Source organism: Polypterus senegalus, chromosome 7 (assembly GCF_016835505.1).
Source record: "Polypterus senegalus isolate Bchr_013 chromosome 7, ASM1683550v1, whole genome shotgun sequence".
In the NCBI taxonomy this organism is placed as follows: domain Eukaryota; kingdom Metazoa; phylum Chordata; class Cladistia; order Polypteriformes; family Polypteridae; genus Polypterus; species Polypterus senegalus.
The window spans coordinates 176,864,187-176,878,641 of NC_053160.1; positions in this window are offsets into that span (position 1 = coordinate 176,864,187).

Consider the following 14,455-nt stretch of genomic DNA (forward strand, 5'->3'; position numbering starts at 1 on the left):
TTAACATCGAATAAGAGTAAGGTCCAATGGCCAGGGGGGACAGAAAAAACAAAAAAACTCCAGACGGCTGGAGAAAAAATAAAATCTGTAGGGATTCCAGACCATGAGACCGCCCAGTCCCCTCTGGGCATTCTACCTCACATAAATGAACCAGTCCTCTTTGGATTTAGGGTTCTCACGGAAGGACTTGATGATGATGGTCACGTAGACTTCTGGCTTTTAGTCCATCCATCATTGTTGGAGTATCATGAAGCTTTGAGTAGGTGGAGGTGGCGCAAGCCACCACCACAAAGAAACCAGAAAAAGAAACAGAAAAGAGAGTAGGGGTCAATTAGCCATGTTAAACAGTCAAACCTCATTAAGATCACAGATTGATTAAATTAGATCACAAGATGACAGACCTGCTATTCTGACTGTAAATAAAAACTGAAAATTTTATTGTGATGGAGGTGAACACAGTTCATACTTGGCTTATCAAATAAATGATTCCTAACCTGTAGGTGGCTTTTAAACTCATGCAGGACCAAGCTATGGAATGGCATCATGAACAAGATAACAGCCTTAGGTGGTTTGGTTACTTTTGGCATCATGCCTGCGTGCTAGTGGACCACTCTCTGGACTCATCACAGGTAGGTAAAACCGCTTTGGGACAAGAGGGGGCACTGGCGTTAACATTTTCCTCTCCACTGCAGCACGGAGGAGACGCCCACTGAGGGACGTTGACTCCACCCCTTCATGTCCCCAAGCTATAAATCCTGCTGCTGACAGGAGAAGGAGTTCAGTTTTGCACCAAACCCAAGACAGGACGGTTACCTTCTGAGATGTCTGTCATTACCTAGACTGACGGCAATATTTTTTGTAAGCTTTCTGTTGGTACGCATGACATCCTCTAATTTTTGTTTCTTCTAAAGAAAAGGTTTTTGTTGGAATTAAAGGGCGTCGACCAGTTTGGCACCCCAATATTTTCCAGTGACAACTTGTAGTTCCTTTACATGACCACAGTGTCAATATTGTTATTATTTGTATACATTTACTGGAGATGATACATGAAATTATTATGCATTACAAGAATGATGGCAAGTGAGCTTAACCCTGAAGTTTGAAGTGGAAGTGGCAGCCGTGTGGTTTAAATTGCACTGCCCTAGACCCTGGGCAAAACTGCGTCAGTACAATAAAAATTTTATACAGTAGCTTAATAAATAATTCCTAACACAGAAATGCTGGGAAACACAGTGGTTAGTGGTGGTGCCACGCAGTGTTATAGACACGGCTCAGTACTCTCTTAGTCACTACTTTTGTCAAGTTTGCATATCCCCTTCAAGTGAGCTTTCTGTGGGAATTTCATTGAGCTCATAAATTCTAAAAATATGTATGTTAGGATTGGGCTCAAGTTTGAAAATTTGTAATGAGCGAGAGCATGTCCTGATAGAACTTTGGTTGTTTGATTGAATTCTTGAAACTACATTTGGCAGAGTGATAAATATAAGGGTGCATTTACAAAATTCAAGCCACGTCACTTCTGCTAAAATCATCTAATCTCATTTTCTGAAACCTCTTTCCAGGTGAGTCAATGGTGGCAGCAGACCACGCACGTCAGCCCAGACATCCCTGTCCATAGCTGTAGATTCCAGCTCTCCCTGGGGAATTCTCAGGTGTTCCCAAAATACACAAATGATCTAATCCCTCTCAAGTGTCCTGGGTCAGCTGCAGGTTCGCCACCCAGTGGGACATGCCTGGAGCAGCTCTAGAGGGAGCCATCCTGTGGGTATTCTTATGGTATGCTCAAATCACCTTAGCTGGCTTCTCTCAATCCAGAGGAACAGCAACTCTACTCCAAGGCGCTCTCAGATCGCTGAGCTGCTCACCTGTCATTGTGTGTCAGCCCAGCCACTCTGTGAAAACAACCTCACTTGTAGCCACTTGTACTCGGGATCTCATTTTTTCAGTCATTACCACAGGAGAGGGCAGGGATTTAGATCATCTGGTTAACCGAGAGTTTTATCTTTAGACTCCACTCCTTTTCACCACCGTGCCCAAAGAACAATCCAGTTGTTAATCTTACATATTCCTTTATCCAGTACTTGTCAAGAAGAAGATTCCAAGCTTTTTTTCCTTCTTCAAGCAACACTCAATACCAAAGAATGACAAAGCGAAAACAACATTTTAGAAACCCTTTACCCAACACGTAGTTAAAGCCCCTTAGGCACCCGTCACAGCCTGGAGTCTTCTTGGGTGTGATGTGACAAGCTTTGCACACTGGGATTTGGAGATTTTCTACTGTTCTTTTCTGCAAATTCTCTCAAGCTCTATCAGTTTGGATGGACACCATTTTCAGGTGTCTCCAGAGATGTTCGATTGGATTCAAGTCCAAGATTTGGCTGGGCCACTCAAGAACATTGACAGAGTTTACTCTAAGCTATCCCTGTGTTTTGCTGTCCTGTTGGAAGGTGAGCCTTTGGCCCAGTCTGAGGTGCAGAGTGCTCTGAAGCAGGTTTTCTTTAAGGATATCTCTGCACTTTGCACTCTGTGCTGCTTTCCCCTCAGCCTTGACTCCCGGTCCCTGTCACTGAAAAGCAACTCCACAGTATGATGCTGCCACCATCGTGCTTCACCTTTGGAATGGTATTGCACAGGTGATGAGCGGTGCCAGGTTTCCTCCAGACATGATGCTTGAAAATGAGTTCAAACAATTCAACCTTTGGATCACCAGACTAAAGAGTCTTGTTTCTCTTAGTTTAAGTGTTCTTTAGGTGTCTTTTTGAAAACTCCAAGTGGGCTTTCACATGTCATCCAGCCACTCTGTCCTAAAACCCAGGAACACACCAAGCCTTGACCTGACACGTACACACTCGCTCACAGACACATGGTTAGAAGTCCAGTAAATAATAATGAAATATATTAATGAAATTAATGAAAATAATAACATGCAATACCAAAAATATGTATGCAAAATGGGCGGCACAGTGGCGCAGTGGGTAGACCTGGGTTGTTCGCTTCCCGTGTCCTCCATGCGTGGAGTTTGCATGTTCTCCCTGTGTCTGCGTAGGTTTCCTCCTTGTGCTCCGGTTTCCTCCCACAGTCCAAAGACATGCAGGTTAGGTGGATTGGCGATTCTAAATTGTCCCTAGTGTGTGCTTGGTGTGTGCGTGTGTGTGATAGATAGATAGATAGATAGATAGATAGATAGATAGATAGATAGATAGATAGATAGATAGATAGATAGATAGATAGATAGATAGATAGATAGATATGAAAGGCACTACATAAGTAAGATAGATAGATAGATAGATAGATAGATAGATAGATATGAAAGGCACTATATAAGTAAGATAGATAGATAGATAGATAGATAGATAGATAGATAGATAGATAGATAGATAGATAGATATGAAAGGCACTATATAAGTAAGATAGATAGATAGATAGATAGATAGATAGATAGATAGATAGATAGATAGATAGATAGATAGATAGATATGAAAGGCACTATATAAGTAAGATAGATAGATAGATAGATAGATAGATACTGTAGATAGATAGATAGTCCAGTGACAGCATACTGATAAAAACAGTATCAAATTAAAGAGTGATAAAAATGCGGTTAAAAACGATTACCTCCATGTCTCACTCCTGGTGGCCACCCTTGAGGAGTCTTCACACGCCTGTTTAGGTTTTTTACTGAGTACATTGTTTTTCCTTCCAGATCTCAAAGATGTGCGTCTTATGTTAAGTGGCACTTCTAAATTGTCACTTTTTGGCAGTGTGCATGAGTAGTCTATCTGAGGACTGGTGTCCGATTCATGGCTGGTTGTTGCTGAGATATTCTCCTGTCCCTTATACTGGTTCAAGCTCAGTTAGCACCTAGCATTTTAACTATAACTTTTGGCAATAATCTGCTGGAACACTATGAACCTCTCTGCCCATTTAGAGTTGGTACTAACACAACCTGTGCAAAGATGCCCCAGGACTACTAAAGGGGTTTCTGACCCCAGCTGTGCATTAGGAGATTAGAAAATGGTGATGAGAACAGGACATTTAGTCGAACAAGCTTGTCCATCCTATTTGCCTAGAACAGAGGTCAAATCTAGTCCTGGAGTGTGTAAAATGACATCTATCTATCTATCTATCTATCTATCTATCTATCTATCTATCTATCTATCTATCTATCTATCTATCTATCTATCTATCTATCTATCTCCAACCCGCTATATCCTAACTACAGGGTCATGGGGGTCTGCTGGAGCCAATCCCAGCCAACACAGGGCACAAGGCAGGAAACAAACCCCGGGTAGGGCGCCAGCTCACTGCAGGAACAGTAATCCAAGATAACAAAATGGTAACAAAATGAGTGAGAACAGTGTTTTAATGGACAGTGATTCCTTGGCGTCTTGCCTGATTTCTTTTTAAAGGGCCCACTTGCTCAGCTCCTGCAGCCTCCGAAAAGTCCAAAAGTGTTATACCTGCCGGGACTGCTGGGACATGTAGTACAAATTTAAGTAGCGCTGCTACAAGTGACAGTGCTTGAATTCACTCTATTTCCTCTTTGAAAATAAAAAGTCATTAATTACATGAAGGGATTCTTCTCCGATGTGAGAACTTTACCATTTTAAGACAAGGTAAGGTGGAAAGAATGATTGCTGCAAAACATGTGGTTCAGTGCCCCCCGGTGTATCTTGTGCTGTTGGGATGCCTCCCTGTGGTGGCGGTGGTCTTTTAATGGCTGGCAGTTTAGGACGTTATTGGCACTTCTCTGCCATTTTGAAGGTGGCAAATGAAAACAGGTAAAAGACTGCCTAACATCCGCATTGATTCCCGTGAGCCCCCTTTGTGTCACAGCGGGTAATTGGAAATTTTGAAGGTGAGTGGAAAATTGTAAGGCTGACAAAAAATCAGAAGCTTAACATCAGGAGATTAGAGATGTATCAGCTCTTTATCTGAAAAATGAAGAAGCAGCAGCATCTGCATTTCATTTTCCAATTTTCCAACTGAAGTCATTTCACTTTAGGCTACCCAGAAGCCATCAGATAATACCATATCAGATTTAGATTCGGATGACACGAGTGCTTGCTAAGTGGAACGGCAGTGTCTTCAAGGCTATAAGACTTACTTTCGGCTCAGGATCTGAATCATGGGTCACTTAAAAAACAAATTTGCCGCACACAAAGGCACATTTAGTAATGCTTGTTAATAACGGTACTGACAAATGAGTCGGCTCCTCACAATAAATGCGTTCTCTTAGGCTGCACGCCCTCATTGTTCATGGAGCTCCGCTGAAGGTGACTCTCTTGCTTGAGCTTTTCTAATAAGCCACGGCACTACCGATAATTACATTTTCTCATGCTTATCATTAACTTCATAAAAACGTTCTGCTTCAGCCCAGGTATATTAATGATTTCACTTGGATCATTAATATAGCTCACTTGGTTATTTCTAATGAAATATTTCTTATTTCATTAAAGTTTAAATCTATTTAACCAGAGGGAAACAAAAGTTACTCATACACCCTCAGCCTTGCGTGCAGCCTTCTGTTGTCACGACTTCACATTTATCACGAGCGAAATCGGTCATCCCTTTGTGAAAAATAAATGAACCCTCTGCCGTGTACTCTCATGGTATTGACTTGCATATCTTATGCCATAATAGCAGAGATTAAGTTTTTAATTGATGTGCCTTGTCGTAAGTGAAATTATTGTGCACTTCATAAAGTTGTGTGTTTGGAAAGACACTGCACACTGTAAAGTTGAATTGAAATTCCCAGAGACCCCAAATAAAGTGCGGCGCATCCACAATGTTTAAGATTGACTGGAGGTGTCCACTCAGCAGCCACCTGTTTATGTACAGTAAATAGCCTGCTACTCCAGACAGCCAATCACGTGGCTGACACTCAATGCAAATGCCATTGAGACTCACTCGAGGATTAGTTACTGCCTGAGCAACATCAGAGTGGGAAAGATGCACAGTTTGCTTTTGCCAGATATGTCTATATGCTAGACCGATCTCTCTCCCACCTGCACAGAGGCAGTGGTGCTGTAAGAATTATGTTTCTGGACTTCTCTAGGACCTTCAACACCATCCAACCTCTGCTCCTTAGGGGCAAGCTGACAGAGATGGGAGTAGATTCATACCTGGTGGCATTGATCGTGGACTATCTTACAGACAAACCTCAGTATGTGCGTCTCAGGAACTGCAGGTCTGACATTGTGGTCAGCAGCACAGGAGCGCCGCAGGGGACTGTACTTTCACCAGTCCTGTTCAGCCAACATACATCAGACTTCCAATACAACTCAGAGTCCTCACACGTGCAAAAGTTGGCTGATGACACTGCTATGGAGAGGGCAGGAGGAGGAGTATAGGAACCTAATCAAGGACTTTGTTAAAAGGTGCGACTCAAACCAACTACACCTGAACACCAGCAAAACCAAGGAGCTGGTGATGGATTTTAGGAGGACCAGGCCCCTCATGGACCCCGTGATCATCAGAGGTGACTGTGTGCAGAGGGTACAGACCTATGAATACCTGGGAGTGCAGCTGGATGATAAATTGGACTGGACTGCCAATACTGATGCTTTGTGTAAGAGAGGACAGAGCCGACTATACTTCCTTAGAAGGCTGGCATCCTTCAACATCTGCAATAAGATGCTGCAGATGTTCTATCAGATGGTTGTGGTGAGTGTATTCTTCTACACGGTGGTGTGCTGGGGAGGCAGCATAAAGAAGAAGGACACCTCACACCTGGACAAACTGGTGAGGAAGGCAGGCTCTATTGTGGGCACGGAGCTGGACAGTTTGACATCCGTGGCAGAGCGCTGGGCGCTGAGCAGGCTGCTGTCAATCATGGAGAATCCACTGCATCCACTAAACAGGATCATCTCCAGACAGAGGAGCAGCTTCAGCGACAGACTGCTGTCACCATCCTGCTCCACTGACAGACCCCACACTATGTGACTCTTCAATTCCACCAGAGGGGTAAACGTTAACATTATACAAAGTTATTGTCTGTCTGTTATAGCTTCATTGTTATCATTTTTAATTTAATATTGTTCTTTATCAGTATGCTGCTGCTGGAGTATGTGAATTTCCCCTTGGGATTAATAAAGTATCTATCTATCTATCTATGTAAAGAATTTTTATCCAATCCCAAACGTATAGGTTGTGCTGATGATGGCATACGTTACACTCTCCTGTGGAACTCTGGGAGATTTGTCTTGTCAATGGCTGATCTGTCTACCACAGAATAGTGCTGTCTAATAGCAATCCAAAACAGCATTACATGAAGGGGATAAAAATGATTTAAATTTTAAAGGAAGTCAGTTGTTACCAAAATAGGATTCCCTGGGTATAAAAAGCCCAGTTTAGCCACATCAATCACTAAAAGATACCAAGAGAATGACAATACAAATGAGTAATATACAGTATAACAACCATAACAGTGACAAGCTGATGGTAGAATGTGGCAGGAAGTATCTTGTGTTAATGGTGTAAACTGGTAATATTACAAAGTGGGGTGTGTTTTCATGTTAACTTGTTAATACCAACTGAATGTCATGTCAGTGCTACTGTGTGCCTACACCTTGTTGTTGACTGATTTTCCTTTTATTTAGGAGTCATGGTGGACTCGACGCTATCAACTTCCAGGAAGTGTTCAGAAGCCATTAGAAGAAGGATAGCAGAATGTCAGGTTATGTAGCTCCCTAATATCTGGAGCGCATATTGAAGCTTTATAACACACTGGGGAGGCCTCATCTGGAGTACTGTGAGTAGTTTTGGTCTCTGGCCTATAAAGAGGACATAGCAGGGCTACAAAAAGTCCAGAGTAGAGTGACTAGGCTGATTAATGGGGCTCCAGGAGATGAATTATTAAAAAAAAATTAAAACAGCTGAGCCTTTACAGTTTAAGCAGAAAGAGATGAAGAGGAGGCTTGACTGAAGTGTTTAAAATTATGAAGGGAAGTAATCTAGTGGATCAAGACAGTGACTTTAAGACAGTTCATCAAGAACACAGGGACACTGTTGGAAATTTGTTAAGGGCACAAGGCAAAAAAGATTCCCTGGATTGGGTCCTATCCATTGCAGGGTCAACACACACACACACACACACAAATCACACACTAGGGCCAATTTAGTATCATCAGTGCATCTAACCTGCATGTCTTTGGGATGTGACAGCACAAGGAGGAAATCGACGAATGCAAACTCCACAGAGGGCATTGTCAGTTTTATTTTCTGTTAAGAGTGTAGCACACGCAATAGTCAAAATGCGGTGAGCCTTCCAAAACTAAGCCAAGAAGCAGGCCAGAATCCCAATAGTCTGACCAGTTAAAATTCACTCCTAGGCATCCCAAGTACCTAGTGTGTTGGCCAGCTTTGGCCTATGCTGGGCCAAATGGCACTTGGGCTGCAAATGTCCTAAAATATTAAAGGGAGAGAATTACCATCAGTCTTCGGCTTGTGAATAAAACAGGCAAACAAAGGAAGCTTTAAAAAAAGGATTGTATAATAAAAAAGAAAAGAAAAATAGCAAAATGCTCAAAAGAGCAAAAAAAAAGAGGCAAAAGGAGTTGCCAACAAGACACTCCAAATGACAATACGTCCCAAAACAATGTCCTTACTCAAAAAGTTACTCGGAAACAGTGGCAAAAACAGCCCACAAAACTAGTAAACACAAAGAAACAACACAATCTTCTTCTTCTTCTTCTTTCGGCTGTTCCTGTTAGTGGTCCCCACAGTGGATCATCTTCTTCCATATCTCTGTCCTCATCATCTTGTTCTGTTACATCCATCACCTGCATGTCCTCTCTAACCACATGCATAAACCTTCATTTAGGCATTACTCTTTTCCTCTTCCCTGGCAGCTCTAGCTTTATCATCCTTCTCCCAATATACCCAGCATCTCTCCACTGCACATGTCCAAACCAATGCAGTCTCACATCTCTGACTGTCATCCAACCGTCCAAACTTGAGCTGACCCTCTAATGTCCTCATTTCTAATCCTGTCCATCCTTATCACACCCAATGCAAATCTTAGCATCTTTAACTCTGCCACCTCCAGCTCTGTCTCCTGCTTTCTGGTCAGTGCCACTGTCTCCAGCCCATATAAAATAGCTGGTCTCACTACCGTCCCTGTCACTCTGATACCCGTCTGTCACAAATCACTCCTGACACTCTTCTCCACCCACTCCACCCTGCCTGCACTCTCTTCTTCACCCCTCTTCCACAATCCCCGTTACTCTGTACTGTTGATCCCAAGTATTTAAACTCATCCACCTTCACCATCGCTACTCCCTGCCTCCTCACCATTCCTCTGACCTCCCTCTCATTCACAAACATGTATTCTATCTTGGTGGTCCTACTGACCTTCATTCCTCTTCTCTACAGAGCATATCTCCACCTCTGCAGGGTCTCCTCAACCTGCTCCCTACTGTCACTACAGATCACAATATCATCAGCAAACATCATAGTCCATGGGGACTCCTGTCTAATCTCATCTGTCAACCTGTCCATCACCATTACAAATAAGAAAGGGCTCAGAGCCGATCCCTGATGTAATCCCACCTCCGTCACTCCTACCGCAGACCTCACCACAGTCACACTTCCCTCGTACATATCCTGTACAACTCTTACATACTTCTCTGCCACTCCCGACTTCCTTGTACAATACCACAGCTCCTCTCAGTCACCCTGTCATATGCTTTCTCCAGGTCCACAAAGACGCAATGCAGCTCCTCCTGGCCTTCTCTAAATTTCTCCATCAGCATCCTCAGAGCAAACATCTCATCTGTGGTGCTCTTTCTTGGCATGAAACCATAGTGCTGTTCACTAATCTTCACCTCACTTCTTAACCGAGCTTCTATAAATTCATGCTGTGGCTCATCAAAGAAACAACACAATACTCACAGATAAAGAACACGTCACATTAACTGACCTGTAATCGTAGGGTGTGTCAGGCTTACTGACTGTCGTTCCTGATCTCATTGCTGGACCATATATTTACATGACGGAATATCACTGAGCACTTCAAATTTACATGCTGAGTGACGTCTTTCCAGCACAGGCGTGCTTACGTGTTTTTGTGACAAATCAATGGGGTGCTACCTAACAGAGGCAGTGCCCTATGAAGGATTAACAGCCACGGTAACTTCAATCCCAATCTCTGCCTTTTTTTTTTTTTAATTATGTCATTGCATGTAACACATGGGACATCACAACAACAAGCTTCTCAGCTCTTTGTTAGGTCCTATGCATAGCACTTCTAGATGAGCACTGATTGGCTGTTAGCTCTCTTGCAGACAGAGCCCACCATTACGGCTAAAATCAAAGTCAAACCTGTTTGATTGTATTGCAGCGAGATGCAGACTAGATTTCTCCTTGCATGTCTGGCCTTCACAGAAGTGTGGTGCCAACCTCCTCTATCTTGCTATGATTAAGTGATTGAAGGCCATGACTGACCAGGTCTTTAGATCCCACACTCCACCACAGTACATATGATGAACTGCAAAGAACTCGCTTTCTATGCTTGCCTTTAAAGGCTGGGGGCGGTTCCTTGTGGTCAGATGTTGGGAGCCCTGCCTATTGGGCGGTCCAACAACAAAATACAAGAAATACAGGAGAACAATATTGGGCCCTTAGACAAAAAATATGTAAATGGAATATGATTTCCATATAATATATAATTAAATAAACAATATTAACGTAGTAATCACATAATTAAAAATGAACAAAAAAAGACATTAAAATGGAATTTAAACAGAACCCTGGCTTAAACATACCTGCTGGTATTTGTGAGGGATAACCCAATTAGTACATGTAGGGATTGCATGGAGATCTTTTAGAGATCAAAGACTTTATTAAATTAAAATGTAATCCAAATACGTGTCACTAATCAATGCAGCATAAAAAAAAAGAATTCTTCTGAATGAATCCATCAGTTGTCTGAACAGATTTATTTTTGTCACTGTCATGGACAGCTAGAGCAGCAGTGAGCACACAGTGCTGTGACCTGCAGTACAAGAGATGCCACCCCAGTCCAGGTAAATCATGACCCGACCTGTTAGACAAATGGTGGCTTTACATTTACTTTCAGCTATAGAGATCATAAATTTTCTGCCTATGAGATTTTACTCAAGAAAATTTTAATATATACTGACTTCCTCATGGTGACCACAGAGCATATCATGAATTCAATCTAATCTAAGGTAACGCTCCACTCTGCGTGTTCATCCTTGATGACCTGGGCTGAGTTCAGCACATTTATCATTCTTACAGTTCAGAATTTAAAAAAGCATTTTTGCCTTTACATTTTTTTGCCTTTTTTAAAACAAAGTTTCTTGGAGAATTACAAGATAATCGTATTTTATTTTAATAGAATATTAATTAAAAGGTCAGGCAACAATTAAATAATACACAGGAAATTTGGAAAGAAATACAGTGATTATTTTCGTCAAATAACATAAACCATACCATGGAATACCAGCAGAATAAGGAACATTAAAGGAGGGGAAAGCAATTGTTAACCAACTCTTCTTTCATCCCTGCAGACCAGAGGCCTTCATTTCAATTCCGACTGTGAAGGTCTTTGCCCTCCTGCCCTGGGTGCTACTAAATCACGGAGGCACTAGAAAACAGGGTCCATTTGGACAATGAATATGGAGCAAAATGAACTCTGCAAAGGAGAAACCACTCGTAGTTTAAACTCTCAAGGACCTAAGACGTTCGTATTGATGCTTACTTTTTTCTTTTCATTTGATTGCCTTTATTAAATGGGGCATCTGTTTGGTCCCAAACCTTTATATTATTTTGTTTAGCTGTCTATACAGAATACCTATACATATAGTGATATGTAGTGGGCGCTTCATATATACTGGATACAGCATATATATATATATATATATATATATATATATATATATATATATATATATATATATATATATATATATATATATATACAGGGGTCCTCGGGTTACAACGTTTCGACATACAACGTTTAGAGTTTACAACACTCACTCCCATAAAAATTTTAAAAAACTGAGACATGAGAAGGAATAAAGGTAAGCCCAGTATATATTTATGTCCTTTTCTTTTTTGTCAGGCTTAGATTTTGTGTTTTTATGTTCTAGATTATGATTTTGCGAATGTGTTAAGATAGGTAAGTGACTTAGGCTAGAGTGTGTTTCAACTTACACCAAAATTCAGGTTACATCACTGTTGTAGGAACGGAACTGTGTCGTAACCCGAGGACCCCCTGTATTAACTGTATATATATATATATATATATATATATATACTATATATATGTATATATCTATACTGTACTAATAAAAGGCAAAGCCCTCACTGACTGACTCACTCACTCACTGACTCATCACTAATTCTCCAACTTCCCGTGTAGGTAGAAGGCTGAAATTTGGCAGGCTCATTCCTTACAGCTTACTTACAAAAGTTAAGCAGGTTTCATTTCGAAATTCTACGTGTAGCGGTCATAACGGTCAACAACGTCTGCCATTTTGAACTTTCTTATTTATGGCCCCATCTTCACGAAATTTGGTAGGCGGGTTCCCTGCGCTAACCGAAACCAATGTACGTACTTATTTCGATGGTATGACGCCACTGTCAGCCGCCATATTGAACTTTCCAACATCACTAATTCTCCAACTTCCCGTGTAGGTAGAAGGCTGAAATTTGGCAGGCTCATTCCTTACAGCTTACTTACAAAAGTTGGGCAGGTTTCAAACTTCATGAAATTCTACACGTAACGGTCATAACAGTTGACAACGTTCGCCATGTTGAACTTTCTTATTCATGGCCCCATTTTCACGAAATTTGGTAGGCGGCTTCCCTGCGCTTACCAAAAACAATGTACATACTTTTTTCAGTGGTATGACGCCACTGTCAGCTGCCATATTGAATTTTCCAACGTCACTAATTCTCCAACTTCCCATGTAGGTAGAAGGTTGAAATTTGGTACTTATTTCGGTGGTATGATGCCACTGTCGGCCGCCATATTGAACTTTTCAACGGTCTTTGTTACTTATGGGCCCATCTTCAAGAAATTTGGTACGAGAGTTCCCAACGCTAACTGAATCCTACTTCCTTACATATATATGTCCATAGCCTGCAGCTCAGTCACCGTGTGAGGCGGCGTTGGGTCCCCCTTCCCAACGCCTCCCACGTTGTTGGCTGCCTGCCTATATAAGGCTGTCCGTCGCTCCGGTCTCTACATTCCCTTCTTTGCTACGCCACGGGATTCACGTCTCCCTGCTGATAACTACAGCCTTTTTATTTAATCCACGGCTTCTCCGCTGTTTTATTGTTCATTTATTACGATTATAGTTATCGTGTAGGTATTTTAGACTTACTGTACATTGTTCAGATACCCATTTCCTTTATCATTTCAACCGTACCCCCATTAACATGTCTATTAAGGTGATCACCATCGATCAAAGAACTGTCACTTACCGAGTGGTTTCCATGCCCGGAGATGGCACCTACCTTTTCCATTCTCTTTGTTACATATTGCACGGCCATATCAGGCTCACTCTTGATATCCGGAGGAACATTGTGTCTTATGTATTGAATGACTGGGACAGGTTCAAGGTGTGGACTGATGACGGTACAGGAGATAATTATACTACACAGGAGCACTAGAAGAGTGAAATGCTTAAGCCCTTCACCTATGCATCTGCATGTGAGTTGATGGCTGCCGCTGAATTGTTCGGTTGTCGCTTTCAAGTGTACCAAAATGGCCAAATATTTTACATCTTTGGACAACCGCCAATGCCTCTTAAACATCTTAGATTCACAGGTGACAATTTCAGTAGTGGACACTTTGATGTTTATGAATGTTTAAACTCTCAAAAGCTGGATGTGAAGTTATCGATGAAACTGGTTGTATTCTTACAACGCCTGACAGATGCTGAATGTCACTTCAACACAAGTCCTACAAATACTGTCGTAATTGAAACAAACCATGAAACTCAAACCGATTATGACAGCAGCAATCCAAGCTGTGAGATTTGAAACAAGATTAATGTTCACATGGCCAACTGTACGTTACATGCTCAAGAGTAAGCTCAGCGCACAGCTTGGTCATATTACAACCAGAGGGCCGAACTCACAATGTGGTATACAAAGAGATCCTTAACAAATAATTATTGGTATATTTTCCCTCAGTTTAAAAAGGTTTAATTTTCTTCTTAATAAAAATTTTGGGGCAGTACTTCACCGCTCTGGCCTTGGTATTTTCTAGTAATATATATATATATGTATATATATATATACAGTGGAACCTCGGTTCATGAACGTCTCGGTTCACGTACAACTCGGTTCATGACCAAAAAAGCTCGCCAGACTTTTGCCTCGGTTCACAAGCACACACTCAGTACGAACAAGCCAGTTTCCCTTGCCTGCGTGAGCTGAGCTGAGAGAGAGAGAGAGAGCAAGAGCGAGCGAGTGAGCA